At 34.2% G+C, this 26,946-nt stretch overlaps 1 pseudogene; it reads right to left on the bottom strand.

Moving 5' to 3' along the window:
* Positions 1-22,658: 22,658 nt before the first annotated feature.
* On the bottom strand, positions 22,659-23,641 carry LOC143608434 (trihelix transcription factor GT-3b pseudogene; annotated as a pseudogene).
* Between the last annotated feature and the right edge of the window lie 3,305 nt (positions 23,642-26,946).

The following is a 26,946-nucleotide window of genomic DNA, read 5'->3' as shown; positions in this document are numbered from 1 at the left end:
GAGTTTAGCCCTGAGCTCGAAAGTCGCTCAAGGCTTGAGTTATAATGTCGAAGTCGTTATGCCCGCTACGCCAGCCGGACCCCTGCAACCGGTTAATTATCCAGGCAAATTTTTGACAATCGGCGTTAAGCCCCTTCCAGTGGGCTTGAACCGCTTCTTTTCCCCGGTAGTCTTCGGGCTTATTGGTTATCGTGAGCCAAGCTTCAAAGACTTTCTTCCAAAACACCCCGGTGGCTTGAAAGTTATCTACAAATTAAAATTATTTGTCACAATTGGTATACATTTTAATAAACACTAAATACATTTTTAGTAAATACTTAATATTAAAAAACTTACCGACGTTGGGATCCTCCAAAATGAAGATCCAAGCCCTTGCGAGGGCCACCTCCTCCTCGCTCCAATGTTTGTATGGATCATGTTGCGTCATCGGCTCCCCCGGTTGTTTCTTTTTGTGTTTACGGGTCACCTTTTTGCTTGAACTGGAGGCCCGTGCCGTTTGCGACTTCGGTGGTGTAGACCCGAACGCCGGCATTGTGTTTTGGGGGCTGAGAAAGTTGGCGTACATGTTTAGGTTCGGGTCGGAAAATTGAAACAGAGAGCTCGGTTGTTTCAACGGGTTCCATTGTAAGTTCGGTTGGTTCGGTTGGCTCGGTTGCGAACCATACGTTTGACCGGAAGCAGGGAATTGGTAGTTTGGTTGGCTTGGGTTGTTTATAGGATTCATTTTGCTAATTTTTTGTAAGAATTTGGGTATTAATTGTGTATAAAATGATATAAAATGGAGAAGAATGATGTATGTTTATATATATATATATATATATTGTTTAAATTAATTAAATTTTTTTTAACAATTGACCGTTGCAACGGTCATTTATATATAATATTATTATTTTCAAATTCAGCCGGCGACAAATACAAACCGCCCCCGCCCCTTTTCTCCCAATTATCGCCCGGGGGGGGAGGCGGTGTTCTAGCCCCTTCGCGCTCACAACTCGCCCGAGCCCATGCCAACTACACATGGCCTTAACCCAATGAATGATTTTAGTCTATAATAGTAGTGGTAGTCGTACTAATAATAATATTAATAATATTAAATAAATAAATATTTTAAGTATTAATAATAATAATAATAATAATAATAATAATAAATAATGTTGATTGATTACTCAAGATGCATTTTGCTTTTCACTTGACTAAATGAAAAGGTGAAGGTTCCTCGTGAAGGAGACCGAGAGAGATCTAGAAAGGGTGGGGTCTTAAAATTGGCACGTAGCGTCATCAATAAGTAACCAAATAATAAAGTTTCTTTTATAAACAAACAAGAGAACTGTCTAAATATTTTGAAATGATCTAATTGTAAAAAGACACAACAAGCTAGGTTAATCTAGTCATACGGAATCTTTAATCACCTTCAAGTTATCTCCAGTTTCAAGTAAAAAGGACTTTCACTTGGAGATCACAAAGATCTCAGTTTTTCTTCATTGAGCAATTTATAACTTCCCTTAAATGTTGTATATGATGATCAAACATGCATCTATTAAATAACTCATATTTTTTACCACTACACCATATTAAAAATAACAGCCAAACAATAGAGCGACATAGTGTATTTTCAAGCTTTTTTAAGAGGTATTTATTTAGTTAAATTATAGAATACTTAAGATGCTGATTTCTAGTAAAGGAAATGTCACAAAGGCAAAGAAACAAAATTGTATTTCCCTTCTAGTTCCCGTGGACAATTCGAATGGTGTGGTGTTTATTTTCAGTTGAAAAATATTTTATTTTTAATTTTAGTACAAAGATATATCATAAAATAATGGTATATTTATCTTCACATCGTTATATGTTGATTATAACAAATTTAGTCATCGTGAAAAAGTTAAGTCTAATGATTATTAATTGGGTGTGAACGAACCAAGTCAAGCCTGATCTTGTTTAAACTTGAGCTTGACTTGTTTAACATTTTTAAGACATTATATTTCAAATAGTTAATTGCGATTTTCGTCCATGTGGTTTGTCCAAATATGCAGTTTTAATTCAATGGTTTCAAATTTGCGATTTCCGTCAATGTGGTTTCATTTCACTTTCAATTAAACCCGAATTCACTAATCCTGTTAAGTTGTCATTAAACCCATCAGCGTACCATTCACGTGAGGGACAATTTTGTCCTTTTTATCCCAAATACACCATAGCCCTTCACGTAAAGAGGCTTATGAATTAGGACGGGGGTTTATTTGGGGAGAAAAGGGACAAAAATGCTCCTCACTTGAGGGGCACGCTGATAAGTTTAACGACCAAACTTAACGAGGTTAGTGAATTTGGGTGTAATTGCAAGTGAAATGAAACCACATTGACGAAAATCACAAATTTAAAACTATTTGACTAAAACAACAGATTTTGACAAATCACAAAAACGAAAACCACAATTTACTCTAATTCAAACTAAAAACCCATCTATGTAGCATAAAACACTAATAATACACATACATATCCATCAAGAAAGGATTTTAGGCATCACCAACACAATTTAACCAAGGTATAATCTACATTATAAAACAAATCAATCCAAACCTATCAAGGACCATGGATTTTCGAAAGTTTTAAGGCTTCAAGAGAATTCTAGGCTTCAAGAGAATTCTTTTTTGAAACCATTGATAGGTTTGGATTGATTTGTTTTATAAACACTAAAGTCGTCTTTTTTCAAGAGAATTCTAGGCTTCAAGTCGTCTTTCATGTGACGTAATTCCAACGTCTGGTTCAGCTTTTTTTGTTATTTGTTGGATGCTCGAAGGTCGTTTCCTATTACGGTGGCATTTGTTTCCAAACGACCGACCAACTAGTTTATTTCATCGGGCGACGTATTGAATCGTGTTGACGACGAACATTCCCCCTTATTTTTTATCGATCTCCCGCGTAGTCGAGGCATTTCCTCTACTTCTTCGTCGTCGGCTAAATTAATCGTGTCGTCCAGGAAGAAGCTACGAGCATCGGAGGGTGTGTTTGGTGTGCTCGAATTTCTCGACGACGATGTCTTCGACCTTTTTGAAGACCGGGATGAGCCGACTCGTCGGACGACCGGAACGATTGGTGTCCCGCTCAATTTTGCGCAACCGCGTAGTTTTTCCAAACAATTCAAATACTTGAACGGTTTCCCGGGCCGCTCAAGAGTTTAGCCCTGAGCTCGAAAGTCGCTCAAGGCTTGAGTTATAATGTCGAAGTCGTTATGCCCGCTACGCCAGCCGAACCCCTGCAACCGGTTAATTATCCAGGCAAATTTTTGACAATCGGCGTTAAGCCCCTTCCAGTGGGCTTGAACCGCTTCTTTTCCCCGGTAGTCTTCGGGCTTATTGGTTATCGTGAGCCAAGCTTCAAAGACTTTCTTCCAAAACACCCCGGTGGCTTGAAAGTTATCTACAAATTAAAATTATTTGTCACAATTGGTATACATTTTAATAAACACTAAATACATTTTTAATAAATACTTAATATTAAAAAACTTACCGACGTTGGGATCCTCCAAAATGACGATCCAAGCCCTTGCGAGGGCCACCTCCTCCTCGCTCCAATGTTTGTATGGATCACGTTGCGTCATCGGCTCCCCCGGTTGTTTCTTTTTGTGTTTACGGGTCGCCTTTTTGCTTGAACTGGAGGCCCGTGCCGTTTGCGACTTCGGTGGTGTAGACCCGAACGCCGGCATTGTGTTTTGGGGGCTGAGAAAGTTGGCGTACATGTTTAGGTTCGGGTCGGAAAATTGAAACAGAGAGCTCGGTTGCTTCAACGGGTTCCATTGTAAGTTCGGTTGGTTCGTTTGGCTCGGTTGCGAACCATACGTTTGACCGGAAGCAGGGAATTGGTAGTTTGGTTGGCTTGGGTTGTTTATAGGATTCATTTTGCTAATTTTTTGTAAGAATTTGGGTATTAATTGTGTATAAAATGGAGAAGAATGATGTATGTTATATATATATATATATATATATATATATATATATATATATATATATATTGTTTAAATTAATTAAATTTTTTTTAACATTTGACCGTTGTCAATGGTCATTTATATATAATATTATTATTTTCAAATTCAGCCGGCGACAAATACAAACCGCCCCCGCCCCTTTTCTCCCAATTATCGCCCGGGGGGGGGGAGGCGGTGTTCTAGCCCCTTCGCGCTCACAACTCGCCCGAGCCCATGCCAACTACACATGGCCTTAACCCAATGAATGATTTTAGTCTATAATAGTAGAGGTAGTCGTAGTAATAATAATATTAATAATATTAAATAAATAAATATTTTAAGTAATAATAATAATAATAATAATAATAATAATAATAATAATAATAATAAATAATGTTGATTGATTACTCAAGATGCATTTTGCTTTTCACTTGACTAAATGAAAAGGTGAAGGTTCCTCGTGAAGGAGACCGAGAGAGATCTAGAAAGGGTGGGGTCTTAAAATTGGCACGTAGCGTCATCAATAAGTAACCAAATAATAAAGTTTCTTTTATAAACAAACAAGAGAACTGTCTAAATATTTTGAGATGATCTAATTGTAAAAAGACACAACAAGCTAGGTTAATCTAGTCATACGGAATCTTTAATCACCTTCAAGTTATCTACAGTTTCAAGTAAAAAGGACTTTCACTTGGGGATCACAAAGATCTCAGTTTTTCTTCATTGAGCAATTTATAACTTCCCTTAAGTGTTGTATGTGATGATCAAACATGCATCTATTAAATAACTCATATTTTTTACCACTACACCATATTAAAAATAACAGCCAAACAATAGAGCGACATAGTGTATTTTCAAGCTTTTTTAAGAGGTATTTATTTAGTTAAATTATAGAATACTTAAGATGCTGATTTCTAGTAAAGGAAATGTCACAAAGGCAAAGAAACAAAATTGTATTTCCCTTCTAGTTCCCGTGGACAATTCGAATGGTGTGGTGTTTATTTTCAGTTGAAAAATATTTTATTTTTAATTTTAGTACAAAGATATATCATAAAATAATGGTATATTTATCTTCACATCGTTATATGTTGATTATAACAAATTTAGTCATCGTGAAAAAGTTAAGTCTAATGATTATTAATTGGGTGTGAACGAACCAAGTCAAGCCTGATCTTGTTTAAACTTGAGCTTGACTTGTTTAACATTTTTAAGACATTATATTTCAAATAGTGAATTGCGATTTTCGTCCATGTGGTTTGTCCAAATATGCAGTTTTAATTCAATGGTTTCAAATTTGCGATTTCCGTCAATGTGGTTTCATTTCACTTTCAATTAAACCCGAATTCACTAATCCTGTTAAGTTGTCATTAAACCCATCAGCGTACCATTCACGTGAGGGACAATTTTGTCCTTTTTATCCCAAATACACCATAGCCCTTCACGTAAAGAGGCTTATGAATTAGGACGGGGGTTTATTTGGGGAGAAAAGGGACAAAAATGCTCCTCACTTGAGGGGCACGATGATAAGTTAACGACCAAACTTAACGAGGTTAGTGAATTTGGGTGTAATTGCAAGTGAAATGAAACCACATTGACGAAAATCACAAATTTAAAACTATTTGACTAAAACAACAGATTTTGACAAATCACAAAAACGAAAACCACAATTTACTCTAATTCAAACTAAAAACCCATCTATGAAGCATAAAACACTAATAATACACATACATATCCATCAAGAAAGGATTTTAGGCATCACCAACACAATTTAACCAAGGTATAATCTACATTATAAAACAAATCAATCCAAACCTATCAAGGACCATGGATTTTCGAAAGTTTTAAGGCTTCAAGAGAATTCTAGCCTACCTATCAACGACCATGGATTTTCAAAAGTTTTAAGGCTTCAAAGAGAATTCTAACCTCAAGTTTTTGTTATGCTTGGATTTCATCTTCAATTTCACCTATTACAAATCAAACTTTGTTCTCCCCCATTCTTGCTTTAAGCCGATCGACTTTAATGTTTCTACTACTTTTGTTTTCTTTTACAACAATGCTTTTACCCTAAATTCCCAAAAGTCATTTTTATATAAAATCCAAAACTTTGGATGTTACAATAGCCAATCAAATTTCTTATATAACTTATTAAAAAGATATGCAACTTCACAACACATCAATGATTCTTAGTTCAAATGGTTGAGGTGAAACAATCAAATATTTTATTTAAAAATAGAAAGGTCTTGGGTGCAAGTCCTATTTGTGATAAAAAAAAATTAAGCATTTCAGGTTAGGCTTTGATGTTTTCTCACTTATGATGACTATAATCATGATGACGGAATGAAGATGATCGAATGAGTCAGTAACCTGACCAAACTTTATAAAAGAAAACTCACACTTTAGCAAGAATAATTGGTAACATTGGTATAAATTGTTGCGTAATTATAGAAAAACTATAATTCGAGAATAAAATTCGCTTAGGTACAACATTTGTTATTCTTTATTTAATTTACGAGGGTATAGCATGTGTTACACACGGGTGGAAAAACGAGTCAACAAACATAATAAATTTAAATAACAAATTCAAGCAACATAAAACTTCTTCAAACTTTCAGACCAAAATTTTAAATCATTTACATGTTCTAGATATTAAAAGTTAAAAGTTACAATAAGTTAATGTACATCGAACAACCAAAAAACATCAACAAAAGACTTAAACATGTTCTTTCATATTAAATCACCATCAACTTCTTCAAACATTCTAACAAAAGAAACTCATTTTGCTTCACCACTTGAAAATACAATAAAACAATAACATACAAATTAAATATAACATTTGAACATTAATAAAGTTGTTTTTATTAAATTGTTGTTTTTATTAAAATAAAATAACATACAACAACAAACAAAGTAAAATAACAAAATAAAACATATTTCAAACTTAAATCATTAAACCAAAAAAATATATCAATAAAAACCTTTTTTGGCCGTCATTTTATACCTAACAAATTTGATACTCTTTTAAAATAACCCGTTTTGAAATATTTTCAATATAGTTACAAAATATAAAAAATTTTGGAATTAGTTAACTTCAAAAAATTATGAATTTTATTTTTATTTTTGACCAATCTTGCAACAAAATTTTAAATCACTGACATTAATATTTTGTAAAACTTGCAAAACATAAAAACGTTTTACAATAAATGAATTTTCAAATAACTCTGGGAAGATTAAAAAAATTTATGTTGACTTTGAAAATATTTAAAGGTGAAAAAATATGATACAAAAATATATATACCATATATACATGTACTTTAATAAAAAATATATTAAAAACGTGGAAATTAATTGTTATATTTAAATGAGAATATTATTAAAGACATTACTAACGAACGTATATGAATATCCTTCCCGTACAAACAGAAAATGTAATAGACACATATTTAAGATATTGACATTTTATGTTGAGTATATATTAGGAAAATGAATTAAATTAGAATATATTAAATGGTTATTTAAGTTATAAATCTGTTTACCAAAATTTATAGAACTATCAAAACTAATAGTCGATCAACAATATTAAAGGAATATATTAACTTTAAATATTTTAGAAAACACCGAACCACATTATAGTCAATTAAAAAATAAATAAATAGATTATACTCAACTTATTGATTTGAAATTTGAATTATTAATTTGAATACATGTAAAAAATAATAATTATAAATAATGACTTTCAACTTTATTATATTATTTGATTAAATTAGAATATAATAAATTTTTATTTAAGTTATAAATTTGTTTACCAAAATTGTTAAACGAAATTTGTTATAGTCAAAGATCCTAAATACAAAAAATATTACAAAAATCCTGGCATAATGTAATATTGAAATTATTACTTTTTTAGTCGATCCATCTTTAATATTATTTTATTACCGTCAATGAAATATGCATTCAATTTTGTTACAAACTCATTATCATTTGTAACATTCATTACTTTTCAAACCCGAAAACCCGACCCATTTTAAATTTTCGGTTTTGTTTCTATTTAAATTTATATATTTTTATAATATTATTAATTAATCTTAATTTTCGTTAATGTATTTTATGTGATCATTTCTATGCAATTATACATTTCACATCCCTTGTAGTATTACATACTCATTTAAAACACTAATGATCAAGATCAAATATTTATGTACATGTTCCATGCAATTTACTAGAATTATTATTTAACTACAACTACTACTTTTATTATTTATAATAATTATTATTTTATTATTATCATCATCTTTTCATATGTTACTTAACTAATAAAAACTAATGAATGTTTTAATTCAATAAAATTTATTAAAATAGTAAAACCTTTTGAATACACTGTTAAACAATTTTTAATTTGTGTTTTAATTATATTAAATATAATTAATTTTTATAATTTCCTTACGACATAACAACTCTATATTTTCAATATAAAATGAGGATAAATCCTCCATTATTTTCACACCTCAATCCATTCTTTTCTTAAGTTTAAGAGCACTAACAAGTAAGTTGTTACCATTTCAAGCATTTTATAGCTTTCGTTTTGATTTTATCTTGAATGTTCATACTTGTTCATAAGTTGTTCTTCATGATCATGTTACTTTTATCATAAAACTTTTATATCTTGGTTTTAATAATCATTATGATCATGGATATCCAAGATGAACACTGATTGTTTTAAATCTTGGATCAAGCCTAGTTATTTTGCAAGAAAAAACATGAATATATATTTATCTAAATCTTATGATTCGTTGATCATCATAACTTATAAACTTTCTTTTAAATAAGATTATTTATAAAAATTTCTTTTATTTAAATATTTTACAATAGATATAAAATACTTCATATCTTTGAATTAATAATTGAGTAAATTAATTATTGTTTATTTTATTTCAACATAACTACTATTTATAATTTTCTTTAAGAGAATTCATGCAAAACATTTAAGTTAATTAATTAATTATGTTACTTGGAAACAAATGTCTAATCATAAATTGTTATTAATATTATTATTTAATCTTATATTAATAAGTTATAATTATTTGTCTACAAATCATTCTTCAACTAATAAACATCAAATGATTTATATAAACTTTATTCATTTTTATTAAACTCATTAAAAATCCCCAAGTCCCCATCTACTATAAGTTAATTAACTTTATAATTCTGGTAGCTAGTCCTTGATTTTTGTATCTTCGTTATTATTTATAGTTTCGTGAGATTCAATTGCTTCGTTTGTTAACCCGCTTTCGGTTATTATTTCAAGTTGTCTCCAATATCAAATGTGAGTTTCTCACACCCCCTTTTTACCCTTTTTAACTATTTTGGGGGTAGCATATATATCCTATCAAAATTCAATTTATTTTATTTATTATTTACAAACTACAATTCGTATCATGGACTTGTGTGTTTACTTGTTACTTGCTCAATTATTACGTGCATGGATTTCTTCGATAAGTATGATCATACGCCCCCCCCCCCCTTTGCGCCCATGGACCATTTGTTTCTGGTGGAAAAGGGACTCCGATCTGAGTACGTTGGTGCACAATCCCAACTGAAAAAGTCCTTCATTTATTCTTTACACTCATGGACCATTGTTTCTAGTGTAAAGAACCCTTATGTGATTTTCACAAGTTTTCATTAAATTGTATGGTTTTTATATATTATTTCAACTGTGTGAACTCACCAACTATTCAGTTAGTTGACTTTATTTTATATATATGTTACAGGTACTTTCGTTAGAGGATGAATTGGCGAAGATACTAGAAGTTAGGTTATTTAAATAATAAACAAGAAGACATTTGTTTTGTTCCTCCTTCTTTGTGTTTGTTCATTTGAAATAACTTGTGTACTTGATGCTTTGGAATGAATTAATGATAATATTGTCATTTAATAGTGTCACATGTGTTTTGAGCAATCTGTACGTCACACTCAGGCGTTTCCGCTTTAACCGGGGTGTTACATCATTAATTGTGACATTTATGTCTAGTTATAAATTGGTCAAACATATAAGATAGGAAGATTGTGGAAATTGGAAACTAATAAACATTATATCATTGACAATGGAAACCAAAATTTTCCATAACCAACTGTAATATATCTTTTTTTAGAATTCAAATTCAAATAAAATTTTGAATTTTTATAGTGCATTAATTGTTACAGTGTATGTGACATTTATGTCTCATTATACATTGGTCAAACAAAAAAGATGAAAAGTGTTTGAAAATTAGGAATTACTCAAAACTTAATCTTACTAATGGATACTGACAATAATATTGACAATTGATAAATATTTTTTTAAGTGCAAAAGTATACATAAATACATAAATAATAACAAAAATATACATCAATATTAAACAAAAAATAAGAAATCTTATCAACAAATCCTCAATCCATGAAATTAACCATATCAAGTTGAAGACATAACCTGAAATGAGAAAATTAAATATTAATATTAATATTTAATATCACATAATAAATATATTACCAATTATAAAAACAAATATTCTAATTGATAACCAGAATATTTGAATAGTGTTACATGAAAAATAAAATAGGAAAAATCTCCATTGTATATTCGATTTTGATATAGAACCTAAAGAGATTATAAGAAAATCATATAATAATTAATATAAATACAAACAAAAACGGAAAACAAAAATCTTACCGGAAACTTTACCGGAAAACCGTAATAACTTCAAAATAACAATTCAATCTTGGATTTTGATATACAACCTAAAGAGATTATTACAAAATCATATAACAATTAAAATAAATATAAAACCATATCTGAAAACCTTATCGGAAAAATATATAAACTTGCCGGAAAATCATATAACATTGTTGGCCATTAGAGTATAATATATAACCTTAACGGAATACGATCAATCCAGATCTACATTACCGGAATATAGAAGATGGTGGATGGTGGAGTTAGTAAGCCGAGAGAGAGAGAGAGAGATATTAAAATGATTAGAGTGGAAAATCTTAAGGTTTAAATAAGTTTTTTGAGTATTTGGTGAACATGACACGTGACAGTATAATAAACAATATGAGAATATAAACTTGGTGACTTGAATGTATAGGTGAATAGGTTAGTAAAAGGACATGTGAAGAATTGGTATTGCTTTAATAGATTAATAAGATATTTGAAACTTTTGCTAATGTGTATTTAAGTTTTTTATTTGAATGAATTTAAAAAATGGATTCAAAAGAAAGGTCAATACTGTATCTCTTAAATTACAATATGATTTCTCATACCATTGTTGAAAAATTAAAAGCCATTATTCACTATCTATACTATATATAATACATAACTAAATGACAAATTAAAACGTTTGTTTTAAGGGATTTATAATTTCTAATGCATAAGGTACAAGTGTAATAAAAGACAAAGTGGTCTTTTAAACACAATCTACACACGTTATTTGATTTCAATAACTATAATTAAAAGTTTGGTATCTCAACTTTAGTCAAATTTTGTTAATTTAAGAAATAATTACAACTTTCATCCATCATGTTTACCCAATTTTTACTTTAACTTTATCCCTTTTGGTTTTCTTGTTATATCTTTTACAAAAATATGATTAAATCAAAATCTGAACATACCCATTTAACGAGCTTATTTTATTGACGTGCCAATATAATTTTTTTTTAAAACTGATAAACGGTTTAAATTGTACAAGTCATTAATGAGTGGATATATGCATAAATGTACAAGTTAGTTTTACAACTAAAAATTAATTACAAGTATAGTACCTCAACTTTAATCAAATTTTGTTATTTTAAAAATTACTTACAACTTTGACCCCTCATGTTTATATAAATATTACTTTCTTTTAATATGTTTTACAAAAATATGATTAAAGGTACTCAAATCATATAAATATATATCAAAATAATCAAGGTGAACTTGTGTTTAAGATTTTATCTTTAATTTTGAGTTGAGCTGAGTCGGCTCGGTATGATGTTCGACTCGAGCTAGGCTTGGCTCGCTAACAACCTTTTAAGTGTTGTTTCCCGCTACATCGTGCGAGCATCTGACTAGTATTAAAAATTTACGTTTTACAAAATAAAATAATTTAACAATTAAGAAAATAATATATATAGTTTTAGTAATTTACATTACTAAAAAACTTAAAAAGAAAGGCTATATAGGTCGGTTAATCCTCAATTATAATATGAAATGAAATGTTTTGTTTATTCAAATACAAACATAAAATGACACGGTTTGTTGAAATTCATGAAGTCGGTATCAAACAATTTCAATTATAATAACTTACATGTCTTTTTATTAAAATAGAAAAATAGTACTAACAAGTAGGAAATTCCTACTTCCTCCTACGTAGTACGTTCTAAAGCCTCACCCACCCCCACCCCCACCCCCACCCCCAATCAAGACTTTCACGCGTTCTTAAAGAAAATACCTATGAATTAGTCAAACAAACAAATAATAATAAATGATAACTTTATAAAATAGTAACCATTTATCTCGTTCATCTATATGTTGGTCAATTCTAGTCTCTCTATTTATTTTTATTCTCCAAACACACACACATAATGAGCAATCATGCATCTAAAAACCACGGATGCTTCTCCTCGGTCCTCCACCGTTTCCTTTGCAGTGGTGGCCTTCCCACTCATCCATCCTCCGATATCGACAGCCCAAAGAAAGACTTAATACCATCCCCAAGTACCCATAACACCAACACTAACACTAACATGACCAGTAGTACCCCAGTTGGCATAGTAGCAAGACTTATGGGACTTGACTCCATGCCCAACTCACCAATAATATTCATGCAAAAGAGCAGGTCATTTGGCTCTCTTGATCACTTCTTACCAAACTTCCACATTCACCGCCGTGTTGTTTCCTTCCGGGAGCATGATCTTGGCAAATCTGACATGGGTTTGACTCCAATACAAGAAAAGTACAATAATAATATGAAAATAAAGAAGATGAAGAGTAATAATAACACTATCAAGAAACAAAGTCATGGTGTGAAGGTGAAGAAGGACAAAGAGGAAATGTGTACTTCGGTGCCATTGAAGATGAGAAGGAAGAAATTAGTAGTAGTTGATGATGGGTTTCCAGATGCAAAGAAGTACAAGAACAAATCAAGAGTTAAAGGTAGATGCAACCAAAAGCATGATCATGATGAACATATCAAAAAAGAGATGAAGAAAAAGTCCATGAAGTTAAAGAGAAGAGAAACTGATCAGGATTATTGCATCAAAGTGTTGAATGAGGTTTGTAGGTTAACAATGGTGGAACTTCAAGGGGGTGTTTGGGTTAATAATAATAATAATAATAATAATAACATAGTACAAGAAATAAGCTATGAGATTGGCCAACAAATCATGAAACATCTTGTGTATGAAATTGTTGATGAGTTATGTACCAACCTATAAGTTTATCGATTTTCGGAGTTTAGAAGGTTAATTTGTGTTATGTTCTATTAACTTTTCTTTTTTATATAAAATGTAGACAGAATTACAAATTTTGTCCTTTAAAAAAAGCCAAATTACGGTTCGTGTCCTTTTCTAAGTTTCCTTGCAGGCGGTGTACTTTAAACTTTTTTTTTCTACACGTTATGTCCTTTACGCTAACTGGGTTAGAAAAACTCAGTTAAATGCCCTCACGTGAGGCGCATGTGAGGGCATTTTTGTCTTTTCACCTGTACCTGCAACTTCTTCTTCCTCTTTCTTCTTCATTTTTGTTCTTTCATCAAACACCTGGCAGACCTTTCAATCTCCATTGCTACCAATAACCCCAAATCCTACCAACACACTCTTATAACAATCAAACCCACAAATTACACAAACCCCTCAATCTCCATTGCAATTCTCACATACCTTTCATCCTCTTGAATCACCTCATTAAAGAGAACCAACGCCTGCATCTTCATCTCAACTCGCCCAATTTTAAACCGACACAGCAAATCATTAACATAAAACCTAATATCGTCTCTTGACGCACCAATCCCAGGTTTCGAAACCACAATCGCGTGATTATTATTCAAAAACAACAACAACCCATTATCACCAGTAACATATTCAGACAAACCCTAGAAGGAATTGTCGAATTTCGTGGTAATAATATCAAGATCACTCTGCATTAACAGTTTGCCACTGTATGTGTTTTCAATACACTTCTGGGCCAATTTGTTACAGCAATTTATTGTTTCTTCAAGGGTTTGAATGATTGTGAACAGGGTATTACTTTCTCCGTCGCCGGTGCCGGAATAAAATTCCGGCGGGAAGGAGTTGAGAACGTTGAGGATTTGTTCGAGTTTGTGTCGGATTATTTTCCATTTGGATTGGAAGGGTTTGATGGAGTGAGAGAGGAAGATTAAGGATGAGATTTGGTCGGTGGTTTGTGTCACACCCCGACCAAAGGCGGATTATACATCGGGGCGCCACATTTTGTTTCATTACCCGTGACACTATTGGGTGTCAATATTTATTAATACACATTTATCGCGCGCGCGCAGCGCAACACAAGATAACATAAATCAACAAAAATCATTATATAATAAAGCAAAGTATTCGATCAACATAAACTTGTCTCGATACATTTTAATCTAGGTCCAAAATAAAATAAAACTTCCTACGTGTCCACAAGCTCCAAAACAGCTACAGCAAACCTGAACATGTGTTAAAATAAACGTCAAACACTTGCGTGTTGGTGAGAAATCAAGTTTAATGCAATACAGTAAATCTGCGCGCAACACGTGTATGTCTAGAGTTTAGCAAGGGTGTAATCAGATTGTGATCAAGCCTAAGATAGATCATAGCTCATAGTTCAATCCGTGCTCCCAATTGAGCACAAAAACGAGAAAAACATACTGTGCAAGTGTAAACAAAGAAAACCGTAAACGATTGGTCTCCCGTGTTCATCCAATGGATCCATGAAAACTTCGGAATAGGCCGAACAAAGCGGTTAATGATACACACATACAAATAACAGCCAAGTAAACATCCTCAACACATGGGACACTGCGCGACTAAAGTTCATAAACAGTTTAAGACTCTAAGTTTGTATGAACACATGAACATCCCAAAACATTAAAAATAAAAAGGGATTAGGTACGAGATAACTCACATGATAAACGGTGCGATGAAGATAAATAAAGCAAGAACCAAACAAGCAAAGTTAACCTATAAATAAGATTATCGGTTTAACGATTGGTTTTAGTGTCTGTGTGTGAAATGTTAAAGAAAAGGCTGGGTATAAATAGGCAAACCCTAGGGAACACAATCCTGGAAAAAGGGGAAAATATCACACCAAATCTAAGCAAAAGATATGGCAGCAGGAAAAGGGGGAAAAAGCTGTCAGGTTACTGTTCACAGCACATGGGATATGTCAGGCAAACACTGTTCAAGATAAGGAAAAGAAGATCTCAAAAGATATTGTCAGTCACCTTTTTCTGTCAACCAATAGGATTGACGCGCATGCTGCGCCGAAAGTAACTTTTCAGACAAAGCAAGTTAGGTCAACAGCACAAAAGATAAGATATCACCAAAGGTAAACGGCTGGATAAATCAAGATAAAAGACACAAGACTTAGCGCGAGAAAGCTGAGTGCGTGAGCGCGAAGGCACACACAGAAGGCTGACACAGACAAACCTTAGCGTGCTGCGGGAAGAACCACAAATCCTTAGCGCGTCGCGGAACGAACTGAAATCCTTAGCGCGTCGCGGGAAGAACATAAATCCTTAGCGCGTCGCGGGAAGAATATAAATCCTTAGCGCGTCGCGGGAAGAATTACAATTCTTAGCGCGCTGCGAGAAGAACTACAAATTTACAGCGTGTCGCGGGAGGATCTACAATTCTTAGCGCGTTGCGCGGAGAAGTATCATTCTTAGCGCGCCGCGGGAAGAACTATAGTTCCTAGCGCGTAGCGCAGGAACAGTCAATCTTCACGCAGGCTTCCTTGTAAGGAGTTAGCGCGTGGAGCTGCGCAGACATCCTTAGGCGGGAAGAGCCAAAAGACAAGCAAGGAGTTAAGAGAAAAAGGGGTTCAAGGCTCGGGTTAAACAAAAGGGGGGGGGATGGCGACAAGAGAAAAGAAGGCGGGACGGCGGAAAGAAAAGAGAAGAAGAGGAAGGAGAGGCGGAAGAAACATTTTAAAAATATATATATATACATAAAGATTTATTAAAGGTTAGATTTATAAAGATTATAATTAATTTTTAAATCATAAAAAGAATCGGATCAGAAAACGGGTATCTGGGTCGGGTCGGATTCGGGCAGATGTTACAGTCTCCCCTACTTTAAGAAATTTCGTCCCGAAATTTATCTCGAAGTAGGATGCGCAAAGAAAAGGTACGGGGATAAGGTCGATCAAAAAAAAAAAAAATCGTTTTCATTAAGGTTAAGCGTGCAATCCATGATTATAAAGTTTATTAAAATAGTTTCGCCATTAGCCAATTCAACAAGTTTTCCTTAAGTTAATGCGCGGTCGCGCGAGCTTCTGCTCAAACGCGCGAGAAGTAAACTATCGGCACCAGTAACAAAAAGTATAGATGCATAAAATCCGTAAAAAAATGTACCATTAACTACGTCATTAATCGCTTGCGCTTGGTGCGCGGTTATAAGTTTGTCAGCGCGTCACTTGGTTCGAAATTTGGTTCACCGGATTCGCTTGCGTAATCTGTACTTGTAGCCTCGGGCACGCGTTCCGGAAATGACTGGGATCACCGCAGTTAAAGCACGATCTTGGTTGGGGATTCTGGTATGCTGGTTGTGGGTTCTGCGGGTAGGTTGGTGGTGTTTGCACAATTGGGTTGGCGGGAGGGACTCTACAGTACTCAGCAGAGTGACCAGCGCGGCCACATTGGTTACATTGCCTACACGAGGCTTGAGTTGGGTGATGAAATTTACAGGTTGGGCAGAAGGGCTGATTTCCTGTGTAGGGTTTCTTAGTTGGCGGGGTAGGGAGTGCAGGATTAGCTAAGGCATAGTTATGGACTACAGGGGGAGTTGGGTAGGTAGACAGTGGGTTAGGCGCGTATACTGGAGGTTGGTAAAGGGGTTGCTGGACAACGAGTGGGTTAGTAAGCGCGTAAGCTTGATGATTGGTTTTGCGCCTTCGTTTATGGTTTGAGGGTTCTGGCTTGGTTTCTGTTGGTTCTGGGTCAGTCTTGGTGGGTTTGGTCTTTTCAGTTCCCCGCAGGAACAGGGTTCCTGCTCTGACATGGTTGTCGCTGAGCACAGCGGCCAACTCGATGGCGTCAGAGAGGGTTACTGGGTTTCTCGCCCATACAGAATCTTGAATTTCCATGGGAAGACCCCCAAGAAATTTTTCGATGGCTCGGCGGGAAGGGGTAACAAGGTGAGGGACAAGCAAACTTAGTTCGTGGAAGCGCGTCGCGTACTCGCGCGCTTCGCCACTGTACTGCTTCAAGTTCCAGAATTCCTCTTCGAGGCGCTTGACTTCGTTGGGAGGGCAGAATTCTCGCGTCAGAAGTTCCTTGAATTCCTCCCAGAGCATGCTAGAAGCAATCTCTGCGCCACGCGCATGAGCTACTCCGTTCCACCAAGTAAGCGCTCTAGATTCCAGGACACTTGAGGTGTATAAGGTTCGTTGGTTTGGAGGGCAATGGGTATGGAGAAAAGTGTTTTCAATTTTCTCGAGCCACTGGAGCATTATGGTGGCTCCTTCAAGTCCTTTGAATTTCGGAGGGTTACCCGCATTAAAGGATTTAATATTGTAACCAGAGTGGTTGGTATTGTTTTGGTTTAAGGCTTGGGCTATCGCGGCGGCCATTTCCTGGGAACGTTGCTGCCTACGTCTGCGCGCGGCTTCTCTCCTCTGATAACGAGCTGATAGTGGAGGCATTCTATAAAAGTTCTAGTTTTAGTTAATATCATGTTATGAGAAACCGTTTTAGCGCAAAGTATAACCTTGTTAAAGCTTGTTTCGCGAAGTTAGTTGCTAACAAAAGTTAAGGTAAAGTAAATGACTTTATATGCAGACTTAATAAAGGTAACAAATTCGAATCGAGAATCGACAATTCATGTATCACCATGACCTTCCGAATTCTCAATTTTAAAAAAAAATATACGAGCAAACGGGTATTGGAGATTGACGATTCATGTATCACCATGACTTTTCAATCCTCAATATAAAATATACAAGTAAATAAGCATTGGAGATTGACAATTCATGTATCACCATGACTTTTCAATCTTCAACTTAAAAATATAAAGTAAATGGGAATTGAAAGTCAACTATTCATGTATCACCATGACTTCTCGGATTTTCAATTCCAACAAACGAACATAAATAAAAATCGAAAGATCGCGGAATAAAACATAAAATCACACGCTGCGTAAGCGCCAGCATACATAATAAATAACGAGTAATTAACAATAAGCGCGCAAACACGAGATTTCTCTCATGCGCGAGAGGGGACTTAAGTTTTCTAGGTCGTTACGTCTAACCACCTATCCTAAAGTCAACGAGCTCTGATACCAATCTGTCACACCCCGACCAAAGGCGGATTATACATCGGGGCGCCACATTTTGTTTCATTACCCGTGACACTATTGGGTGTCAATATTTATTAATACACATTTATCGCGCGCGCGCAGCGCAACACAAGATAACATAAATCAACAAAAATCATTATATAATAAAGCAAAGTATTCGATCAACATAAACTTGTCTCGATACATTTTAATCTAGGTCCAAAATAAAATAAAACTTCCTACGTGTCCACAAGCTCCAAAACAGCTACAGCAAACCTGAACATGTGTTAAAATAAACGTCAAACACTTGCGTGTTGGTGAGAAATCAAGTTTAATGCAATACAGTAAATCTGCGCGCAACACGTGTATGTCTAGAGTTTAGCAAGGGTGTAATCAGATTGTGATCAAGCCTAAGATAGATCATAGCTCATAGTTCAATCCGTGCTCCCAATTGAGCACAAAAACGAGAAAAACATACTGTGCAAGTGTAAACAAAGAAAACCGTAAACGATTGGTCTCCCGTGTTCATCCAATGGATCCATGAAAACTTCGGAATAGGCCGAACAAAGCGGTTAATGATACACACATACAAATAACAGCCAAGTAAACATCCTCAACACATGGGACACTGCGCGACTAAAGTTCATAAACAGTTTAAGACTCTAAGTTTGTATGAACACATGAACATCCCAAAACATTAAAAATAAAAAGGGATTAGGTACGAGATAACTCACATGATAAACGGTGCGATGAAGATAAATAAAGCAAGAACCAAACAAGCAAAGTTAACCTATAAATAAGATTATCGGTTTAACGATTGGTTTTAGTGTCTGTGTGTGAAATGTTAAAGAAAAGGCTGGGTATAAATAGGCAAACCCTAGGGAACACAATCCTGGAAAAAGGGGAAAATATCACACCAAATCTAAGCAAAAGATATGGCAGCAGGAAAAGGGGGAAAAAGCTGTCAGGTTACTGTTCACAGCACATGGGATATGTCAGGCAAACACTGTTCAAGATAAGGAAAAGAAGATCTCAAAAGATATTGTCAGTCACCTTTTTCTGTCAACCAATAGGATTGACGCGCATGCTGCGCCGAAAGTAACTTTTCAGACAAAGCAAGTTAGGTCAACAGCACAAAAGATAAGATATCACCAAAGGTAAACGGCTGGATAAATCAAGATAAAAGACACAAGACTTAGCGCGAGAAAGCTGAGTGCGTGAGCGCGAAGGCACACACAGAAGGCTGACACAGACAAACCTTAGCGTGCTGCGGGAAGAACCACAAATCCTTAGCGCGTCGCGGAACGAACTGAAATCCTTAGCGCGTCGCGGGAAGAACATAAATCCTTAGCGCGTCGCGGGAAGAATATAAATCCTTAGCGCGTCGCGGGAAGAATTACAATTCTTAGCGCGCTGCGAGAAGAACTACAAATTTACAGCGTGTCGCGGGAGGATCTACAATTCTTAGCGCGTTGCGCGGAGAAGTATCATTCTTAGCGCGCCGCGGGAAGAACTATAGTTCCTAGCGCGTAGCGCAGGAACAGTCAATCTTCACGCAGGCTTCCTTGTAAGGAGTTAGCGCGTGGAGCTGCGCAGACATCCTTAGGCGGGAAGAGCCAAAAGACAAGCAAGGAGTTAAGAGAAAAAGGGGTTCAAGGCTCGGGTTAAACAAAAGGGGGGGGATGGCGACAAGAGAAAAGAAGGCGGGACGGCGGAAAGAAAAGAGAAGAAGAGGAAGGAGAGGCGGAAGAAACATTTTAAAAATATATATATATACATAAAGATTTATTAAAGGTTAGATTTATAAAGATTATAATTAATTTTTAAATCATAAAAAGAATCGGATCAGAAAACGGGTATCTGGGTCGGGTCGGATTCGGGCAGATGTTACAGTTTGCCGGAGTTTTGAAGTTCCGGCGAGGTGGTATGCGAAATCCCATGTGCGAAGCTTGTATGCGAAATCCTCGGATGTGTGGCCGGAATTGGAAGGGGCGACGGTGGTGGAGCCGTGAAGTGAGAAAGGTATGTGAGAATTGCAATGGAGATTGAGGGGTTTGTGTAATTTGTGGGTTTGATTGTTATAAGAGTGTGTTGGTAGGATTTGGGGTTATTGGTAGCAATGGAGATTGAAAGGTCTGTCAGGTGTTTGATGAAAGAACAAAAATGAAGAAGAAAGAGGAAGAAGAAGTTGCAGGTACAGGTGAAAAGACAAAAATGCCCACACATGCGCCTCACGTGAGGGCATTTAACTGAGTTTTTCTAACCCAGTTAGCGTAAAGGACATAACGTGTAGAAAAAAAAGTTTAAAGTACACCGCCTGCAAGGAAACTTAGAAAAGGACACGAACCGTAATTTGGCTTTTTTTAAAGGACAAAATTTGTAATTCTATCTAAAATGTATATAAACTGTTAACATTTGTGTCATGTTATAAACAAAATTAAATAAAGTTCAATGTTCTTTGTCTCGCTGTTCCAAAACATTTTTCATTATATACAACATTGTGAATGACCTTTAAAATTTTATTTAGATGCAAAACATACATATGTTTATATAGACAAATCGGACCGAAATTTGAACTTGTGTAAGTTCATTTCCTAAATCCCCTGAACGAAAATCAACTATATATTAATCCTATATAGAAGATAACTTACTATGTGCTACGGCTTTACCACACGACCATATATATAACCTATTGCATTTTAAACTCGTTGTCAAAGATGTTTTGTTAGTTTTTTTATGAACAGTATATATGTTATGTACTCATTTAGTTTTATAATGTACTGTGGTATATATGTTCATGTTTGCAAAGCACACAGCAGATCAAGAAGGGATCGAAAATGAGCATCTGAACAATTTTTATAATTAATTTTATGATGAGATATAAAGCCGTTTGTATAAAGTTTTGGTCACGACTAGTAGCTCACTTTGATTGCCTACAACAAAATTTAGGAAACCGTTTAAATAACAGGATTAACATTATAACAAAAGGATCATAAAATATGAGTTCGACTTTGTATTTGTACGTAGTTATATAAGAAAAAAATAACATTTTAGTAAGAAAAGGAGTGTATATTTTTTGACTTTTAATTTTAGAGTTGGGTGCCGACGAAAACCAGGTACGTGTGAATAGAGATGCGGAGGCATTGAAATTTTTGTGATGAAGGGAAGACTTTTGGTGAGTGTACAGTATTGTTCCCTTCTTTTCCAACATTTTACAGTCCAATAAATTAATTTTACACGATTGATATCTCATTGAGATGTCACATCTAGATGTGTTTACATGCTTGATTAATCGATGTATTGGAATAAGATACCTGAATATGTTGAAATGGGGGTTTGTAAAGGCATTGAAATAGTTGTTCACATATATTCAATGTTATAAAAATTGCTTGTTATTATTCGGGCGTTGGAGTGAGGTTTAACGATTAGTCGGGAATATTAATCAGGATTAATTGGATAGGAATTCAATGTATAATTTTCAATTTTATACACGTATACACATTTTTATATGTAATTTTCAGGTTTATATACACATAAACATTTTGGCCGGAATCTCATTGGAATTTGATGAATTTGGTCGGATTCTCGTCGTACACCGCCAATTCTAGCCAGATCCTCGCCATAAAACTACGACTAAGTCTGATTAATCGCGATTTTGTCGGATTTGACATTTGACTGATTAATTGACCAACTAGCCCAAAATTAATCAGTAGGGTGGGAATTAGCGATTTATTGACACCTAGTCGGGATTTTTGCAACATGCATATATTACGTATCATGTTATGTATCAGGTACCATATGATTTGTAATCACATCATATAATAATGTTGTATAATCACATATCACGTACCAAGTTATATGACAAGTAATATAATTAGTTATCGCTATCATTGTTCTTTAACTAAAAACATAAAATTCTTTATATTATGGCATGCATTTAAAAAAAATTATAAGTATATAAAAGTTATTCGATTTTTAAAACTTCGTGAAACTAAATTTAACCCTAATTAAAAATGTTGAGTTTTTGTTTGTTTTTTGTTCTTGTAGCGCAATCTGTGTTTCACCTAGCTAGATCCATCATGTGTGTATGTATGTATGTATATGTGCTCACTAGGAATGTTTTGATGTATATAAATCCCATGAAAAAAATGGACTATATATGACTATGACTATGACCAATAATTGTTTTGGTGTTGAGGACACGAAGATTGATTATTGTTATGAGCTAAGATCTAAGCTTGTTTAAAAGTGTGGTAATAAGAGTGTCCCGTTTCTCAGCCCTTGCTTCCTCTCTCGCCCGTCTTTGGTCTTCTCTTTCTCTCGATTGCTCATCAAGCCTTAATCTTTCCTTCTCCATTTCTTCCATTCTGTTCCTCCACTCCATCTCCTTCATCCTCCTCTCCTCCTCCCTTGCCTCGTACATCTTCATTAGTTCCGTATTGGTTTGCATTTGTTGTTTCATAAACTTCTCTAATGTCTCCCTCAACTTATAACTACTCTCACCCCTATTTCTCTTCTTATTACTGCCACTTGCCTTCTCCGTATTGTCATTGTCATCCTCATGGTCGTCGAAGGAAAATTCTCTTCTTGGTTCCATTGACAATAGTCTTTGCATTCGATTTGTGAAAATCTCTTGCAACTCATTGTAGAATGGGAAGTATTGTTGTCCGCTGCCTTCTTGTTCCATTCCCTGCGCATGTTCCATGTTAAGTTTCGTAAACGAATTAATTAACATCTTTTTAGGTGGCATATAAACAAAATTCGAACATGTTTTAGGTGATTCTAGATTCTTGCTATTTTTTTAAAGTTCAAACAATGTAGACAAGGATTTTTTATTTTAACTTTTTTTTTCTTTTTAGATCTTGTTACCATGCGCGCGCGCACACACACATATATGTATGTGTGTGTGTGTGCATAGAATCAAGAGAAATGAACCTTGTAACGAGTAACAAGATTCTTCCACTTGGTTTTGCAATGCTCGACACTGCGATTATGACCCCTCTCCTTCATCTTTGTAGAGATGACTTCCCAAAGAAACTTGTTTTGTTTCGTCTCAAAGAATGTGGAATCAAGGTCAGCCCTTATCATCACTAAATCCCTTGTTTCTTCTTGTATACTCCATTGTGGAAACCTGCCACCTTCACTCATATGATCATCAAGGTGTCTAGGATCCATATGAACAAAAGTTGTATTTGGAACTAGAAACTAATTGGAGTTTTGTGATGGTTTAAAAGAAAGATAATATGAAGGAGAATTTGAACTTATAGGGTGTAATTTACGTGACTATGAAGAGTGTGAATCTGAATAGTCAAAGCTTGACCAAGAATAATAAAAGAAAAGGGAAGATTTGCATTTGCTAGATATATTGGTGCTTAAATGACAAATCAAAGCGTGTGATATGAACTAATTATTTGTTGGTTGAGTAAATTGCTATATATTTTGTGTAAAGTAAAATGTAACCAAAAATATTAATAGCAGTACGCATTAAATTAAATTTAAATATGACTAAGATGAGTAGTTATCTAGCATATCCACATATTTATGAGATCTTTATTAGAAAAATGTTTGACCTGCTGTTGAAAGTCAATTAACTTTTTAAGCACTTTGTCTTTGGTTTTTTTATTTCTTTTGCCAAAGTCAAAAACAGGAACCCTGCCAATTGATTACTCGGTTGACTATAACAATAAAGATTAGTGAATTAACACACAATAATAATAATAATAATAATAATAATAATAATAATAGGTGGAAATGAAGTATGTGCGCTATGACGAGAACTCGGTTGGCTCGACACTAGTATGGTATGGGCATTCGCTATATCAAGCGAAAGAGTAAAAAAGATAACCAAAAAAAGTGTTGAAATCCCTAGTATTCATAAGCATGTATACATGCATGCATGTATCAATGTTTGAAAACCGGATAACTCATTAAACCGATCAATGGTTGATGGTTGGGTCTAAATCGTGTATTATAGTGTGTGTTAAACATTTTTTTATTAAGTTTTTAGTTAGAACTATGGTACTTCAAGCATGCTTTTGTATTTTAGGGTATTGAACGTTAAAGATGCTTATTCGGATTAGTTACAAGCTTATATTGGCTTCTTAGGATGATCGGGGTTGATACGCCTACATTTCAGAGCTTAGACGGGTGAAAAGAAAATAAAAATTTGAACTGTCATTCCCTCGCAACACACGAGCACAAAAGACACATCCCTCGTGGCACGCGAGGGTGTTCTGAAAGTGCGACAACTATTTTGTCTTTCTTGATAAGCAAAGGACTACGCATAATCGCTTCGCGACACGCGAGGGATCTAAAAAACGAGGAAAAAAAGCTTTAATGATATTATAATCAACTTTCAACCCCCATTCGACCTATCTTCTATTCCATTTAATGTTTTCAGACCCGGATAATGTCATAAATAATATAAGTATATATTTATTTATACAGTAGAAACTCGATAAATTAATACTAGATTATTTAATAAACTCTCTGAGATAATATTTTTTGTCGGTCCCGACTCGGGGATAAGGTGTTAAATTAATAATTCGCTAAAATTATAAGATAATACATTTTGATAATTTCTTTAGACCCCGTATAAAATATAAATTAATAATTCCTTATATATAGCATATTACATGAATGATTTATGAAGGTTTCTTGAAAAATGACTCAATTGTCTTTTGTTTTTTGTTGAAATCAATTTCCCCTTGAATCTCGTCCCTAATTTTCCTTAGCATGGTAAGAATTTCTGGTGTTGTTTTCTCATAGCTCAACAAGAAATTGTTCAATGTGATTGCCGCTTCAATAGCTTCGTTTCGCGAAATGATACATTGAACACAAGAAGCATAATAAGGTGGGAGATTGAAGGTTTTTTTTAAATTGGGTCATTTATTTGATATACATGCATTGTATACAATAATTAAGTGGAAGCTTGAAATGTGTTTGTAAACTAAGTATTCTACTATAAATTAATAAAATATTAATTAATATATAAATTAATAATTATTCATTTATCGATTAATTAATAACTTTTTTAATTAATAAATTTTGATGGTTTCAAGTGTATTATTTTATAGAGTTTCTACTCTATATATAAAAAAATTTACAACTTTTCATGAAACTTCAAAAAAACATAATCCAAAACATACATCATAATCCAAAAAGGGCAAATACAATATAAAAATAACCAATCAACTTTTATAAAAGTCCCTTTACATTTGTTTTTTTTGCATATTAAAGTCCCTACACATGATATTTTAAATAAATTTATGAAAGATTTTCAAATAAATATGTAAATTACAAACTAGGCCCATTATGTTTAAAGTAAACCACCATTTTATCCCTTTGATTTTGTCACTTTTAATCGTTTCAACCAAACCTTTATTTTTTTATCCGGACCTACTTCAAATCTTGTTTTCTCCATCATCTTTTTTGGCTCCATCCATGTTTTAATATTAAATATGGGCATCCTAGTCTTTTTATGCATTTTTTACAATATAAATTATATATAATGTCACACCCCCATCTAAGGTCTAGAAGTGCGACCAGTGAGTTGGTATCTTGTTTGTAAATAATTCAGAGTTGCGTTATTTTGCGGAAGACTTATAAAACTTTAAGGATCGAAAATGTAATTTATATATATATAATCAAAAGACTGGAATTATAAAATACCCGTTTAAAGTTGTTAACAAAAGATTACTTGTTTTATGTTTACAAACCACCATATTAAACTTATACAAAAGAAATCCGAGCCATCGGATATTAGTACTTCGCCATTTCCAAGCTCTAACTTTGTTCACCTGCAAAATGTAAGAAAATAGTCAGCAACGAATGCTGGTGAACACGCTGACGCAAAAATATTTCTTTTACTTTATTACCCCTCGAGACTACGCCTGCCTCGGCCCAACGTGGCTTAGGAATAACAAAGTCAAATAACACATTATAAATATGAGCCTCTACTCTAGGTCACCTCAGCAAACACCGCAGCGTTCGACTTAGTTAAGTACTCGTAAATATACACATAAGGTCGTACTCCCTGCAGGAGAGCGTCCTACGACCAAGGGTGGTGCGATCATGCCCATTCATCGCATAGTACCACCTATGTAAGGATCCAGACATACGTATACCGCAGCCTGAGGGCTAGGTTTATACCCTTATTCATAACGGTTTTAGGAACACATAGTTCCTTGTAAACAATTTCAAATAACAAGTTTGACTCATTTTAAATAAGTAAAAGTTTGGGGTCGTATTCACCTTCTCGCTTTAGGATCGGCTTCACTCACCGTCCAAGGGTCTTTCCCTTTCTTTATCTCGCACCTATAGTACGAGTATAAATATTTGTTAGTCGGATACACGATCCGGCTTAAAACCTTTAGTCTTATATCTCAATCCTCGATTGAACCTTTAGTTTAATTCTTATTTACTTGAAAACCTTTAGTTTAAAAGTAACTTATAAACCTTTAGTTTATATTCAAAACCCG

Source organism: Bidens hawaiensis, unplaced genomic scaffold (genome assembly GCF_021521415.1).
Source record: "Bidens hawaiensis isolate Kalapana, Puna unplaced genomic scaffold, B.hawaiensis_p1.1 tig00419365_1, whole genome shotgun sequence".
Classification (NCBI taxonomy): domain Eukaryota; kingdom Viridiplantae; phylum Streptophyta; class Magnoliopsida; order Asterales; family Asteraceae; genus Bidens; species Bidens hawaiensis.
The sequence above is the reverse complement of the archived record's forward strand: the minus strand, read 5'-3'. Positions and strand labels throughout refer to the sequence as shown.